The following is a 4153-nucleotide window of genomic DNA, read 5'->3' as shown; positions in this document are numbered from 1 at the left end:
ATGTGCATAATGAGGGCCATGGGAATGGGAATGAGAATTTGCATGATGATGGCCATGTTAATAATGAATTTGAAGGCTTGCATAACCCTAGAGAGGAGAGGAGCATTAGGCAATTAACTCAACCTAATTGGCATGATAATCCTTATGGCTTATATGTTCCTCCTACTAATGTTCAATTTGAAATTAAATCCTCTTTGATTAATGCATTGCCTAAATTTCATGGGTTACCGGGAGAGGATTGCCATAGGTTTTTGCATACTCTCCTATTGGTTTGTGATACTATGAAGCCTATGCATGTAAATGTTGATGATGTTCAAGCTAAGGCTTTTGTATTTTCTCTTGAAGGTTTAGCAAAGGAGTGGTATTTCAACTACCCTTCTTATGTGAAAGTAAGCACATGGGCCGAGCTAAGAAGACTCTTCTTAGATAAATTCTTTCCAAATTCCAAGGTCACCAATTTGAGGAAGCAAATCTATGGGGTCCAACAAGGAGAGGATGAGAGTCTCTATGAGTATTGGACTAGATTCCAAGGCCTTTTGGCTAAATGCCCACACCATCAAATTTCTAGTGAGAATTTAGTCCAATATTTTTATGAGGGCTTGATTCCAAGAGACAAAGTTAACATTGATGCCGCTAGTGGTGGATGCTTGATTGACCTCACTTCCTTAAAGGCTTGGGAACTAATTGACAAGATGGCTTCAAGTGGTGCTCAATACTCTACAAGGGAAAAGAGAAATGTGAATATGGTAGGTTCCTCAATTCTTAATGATTCATATGTGGACTTGCTAGCTGCCAAGATTGGGAGAATGTTGGCTCCACAAATATCTCAAGTGAGCAATGTAAGTACTTCTCAAGCACTTGTCCCTTATTCTTGTACTTTTTGTGACTCACCTATGCATGTAGAAAGCAATTGTCCTATTAAGTTTGAACAAGTAAATGCTATCTACAATGGAAAACAATCCTATGGTGGGAGGCAAGGGCAAGGAGCTTATTCTAATACTTACAACCCTTCATGGAGAGACCATCCTAATTTCTCCTATTCAAATCCAAATGTGGCTTTACAAGACAATCAACAAAGAGGATCCTATCAAAACACCTTTGGCCGTGACCCTCCACCTCATTTGTCTCAAGGTAGCTCTTCTCAAAGCTACAATCCAAGTGGTAATTCTCTTGCACCTTCTTCTAATTTTATAGTGATAGGAGGCTTGTTCCAATTGAGAGTTCTTCTAATTCAAACTCTTCTAATGATGTGAATGTGTTACGTAAGCAGTTGATTGAAATGAACTCCTTGTATAAAAACATGTATGATGGCTTAGGGAACAAGGTAGAGAGTATGGGTAACAAGTGTGAGAACATGAACTCTAAAATTGATGCCCTTACTTCTCAAATGAATATGCTTGCTAACCAATTAAGTGTAGCCAATGCTCAAGCCTCTACATTACCATCCAACACCGTTGCTAATCCTAAAGCTAATCTTAATGCTATCACATTGAGGAGTGGCAAGGAGTTGGGAGAAAGAGTGCAAGAAGACAAAAGACAAGGGAAGGCCGAGAAGCCCTCTTTAAATTCTTCAATTGATGTTAATGTTTCTAGTTCTTCTTTTGCTCCTAATGATGCATCTTTTGTAGAGATGATGAGGATGAAAACATTGAGGAGATCATATGTGAGCAACCACCATCTAAGGTGGAAAAGGGGACTATGGCCGAGTTGTTTAGTAAGGAAAAAGAGGGAGAGGCCGAGCAAAGTGAAACAAGAAAGGAGAGTTCAAGAAAGGAAGAAGGAAAGCAAAGTCAAGAGATTATGAAGAAGCTTCCTTTTCCACAAGCACAAGTGGTCCCTAAGCAAGTGAAGGGACAATTTGATCAAGAGGTATATGATTTCTTCCATAAGATTCATGTTAATGTACCCTTGATGGATGTAGTTAAGAACTTTCCTAAGTATGCCAAATTTTTGAAAGATTGTTGTACAAATAAAAGAAAATTTAGGCCTAATGCAAGGGTACAATTACCCTCATCTGTGAGTGCTATCATGAAGCCTCAACTCCCTATAAAATGTGAGGACCCCGGTTCCTTCACAATTCCATGCAAGATTGGCAACACACATTTTTCTCATGCATTGATAGACTTAGGTGCAGCCATTAATGTTATGCCTCTTTCAATTTATCATGCCTTGAGTCTTGATTGCATGCATAAGACACCTATGATATGCCAATTAGCGGATAGAAGTGTTAGAAGACCACATGGAGTAGTAGAAGACTTGTTGGTTTGTGTTAAAGGTCTATTATTTCCTGTGGATTTCTATGTGCTTGATATGTCAAAAGAAGGGAGTGGGGATGATATTTTGATTTTAGGAAGGCCATTTATGAGGACTGCCCGTACATTGATTGACATGGAAAAAGGTAGTTTGATTTTGAAATGTGGAGAGGATCATGTTATTTTTAATATATATGAAGCAATGAAACATCCTTTTGAGGATTATTCTTTGTTAGGTGTAAGTTCCATTGAGTTATTGCTTCATGATGCTTGTGAGTCTCACATGCTTGATTCTTTCTCACATGTTGATGATGATTTGTCTCTTGTTACTACTACATGTATTGATGGATGTAGTTGTCCTATTTGTTTAGAGATTGATGCATGCTTGAATGATGCAACTACTTCTTCTCATGATTTGTTTAAAATATCTCCTATGCTTGATCTTGAAATGCTTGAGAAGGGTATATCTTCTTGTGTTGTAGGTACTAAAGCCATTAAGGCCGAATCTATGAGTTTTTCTCCACTCGAGCTTGATGTTCTTAGGATTCCCAAGCTATTGGAGGAAAATTCTACACTTTCACATGTCGAGGCCGTGGCTCAAGTCCAAGCACTTGAGGACAAGTTGCAAGAAAAGGGGGAGGCTGTAAAGAAAGAAGAGGAGAAATCAAAAACAAGTGAGAAGCCTAAAAGACAAGATAGTACCATGGAATATTCCACCAAATTAGACTTGAAGAAGCTCATTCCCTCTTGTGTAGAGCCACCTACCTTGGAGTTGAAGCCTTTACCATCCAATCTCAAGTATGCATATCTCATTGAGAATGAGAAGCTTCCGGTAATAATTTCTAACTCTTTATCTCTTGAGGAAGAAAATGCATTACTTGATGTGTTGAGAAAGAACATACATGCTATTGGTTGGACTTTGGCTGACATTCCTGGTATTGACCCTATTGTGTGCACACATAAAATTTTTCTTGAGGACAATGCTAAGCCCATTAGGCAACCACAAAGGAGACTTAACCCATTGATTTTAGATGTGGTAAAGAAAGAGGTTGTTAAGCTACTTAGTGCTGGGATCATCTATCCTATAGCTGACAGTGAGTGGGTGTCTCCAACCCAAGTTGTACCTAAGAAAGGGGGGATTACTGTGGTAAAAAATGAGAAAGGAGAGCTTGTTCCAACTAGAGTTCAAAATGCTTGGAGAGTGTGCATAGACTATAGGAAGCTCAATAATGTGACTAGGAAGGACCATTTTCCTTTGCCTTTTATTGATCAAATGCTTGAGAGATTGGCTTCCAAGTCCCATTATTGCTTCCTAGATGGGTTTAGTGGGTATTTTCAGATTCCTATAGCTCCTAGTGACCAAGATAAGACTACCTTTACATGCCCCTTTGGTACATTTGCCTATAGGAGGATGCCTTTTGGTCTTTGCAATGCACCTGGTACTTTTCAAAGATGCATGATGTCCATATTTTGTGATTTTATTGAACATTGCATGGAAGTCTTTATGGATGATTTTACTGTGTATGGTGAGTCCTTTGATTCATGCTTGCATTCTTTAGATAAAGTGCTTGGTAGGTGCATTGAAAAGAAGCTTGTGCTTAACTTTGAAAAATGCCATTTCATGGTAGATAAAGGAATTGTTTTAGGCCATTTGATTTCTTCCAATGGCATAGAGGTGGATAAGGCCAAAGTAGATGTGATTGCTTCTTTGCCATATCCTGTTTGTTTGAAAGATTTGAGATCATTTTTGGGACATGCAGGCTTTTATAGGAGATTTATAAAGGGGTTTAGTGAAATTGCTTTGCCTATGTCTAAACTCTTACAAAAAGATGTTGATTTTGTTTTTGATGATGCTTGCAAAAGGAGTTTTGACACTTTGAAAAGCATGCTCATTTCCCCTC

At 38.5% G+C, this 4153-nt stretch overlaps 1 non-coding gene across 1 annotated transcript; it reads right to left on the bottom strand.

Moving 5' to 3' along the window:
- Positions 1-455: 455 nt before the first annotated feature.
- LOC129294029 (small nucleolar RNA R71) lies at positions 456-562 on the bottom strand. Its single transcript, XR_008589270.1, has one exon. It is a non-coding gene; the product is annotated as a small nucleolar RNA R71 (small nucleolar RNA).
- Positions 563-4153: the final 3591 nt, after the last annotated feature.

This window comes from Prosopis cineraria, unplaced genomic scaffold (assembly GCF_029017545.1).
Source record: "Prosopis cineraria cultivar Desert tree isolate PC_DT_omini unplaced genomic scaffold, ASM2901754v1 PC14, whole genome shotgun sequence".
NCBI lineage: Eukaryota > Viridiplantae > Streptophyta > Magnoliopsida > Fabales > Fabaceae > Prosopis > Prosopis cineraria.
Note: the sequence above shows the minus strand (reverse complement) of the source record. Positions and strands in the feature narration are given on the sequence as shown.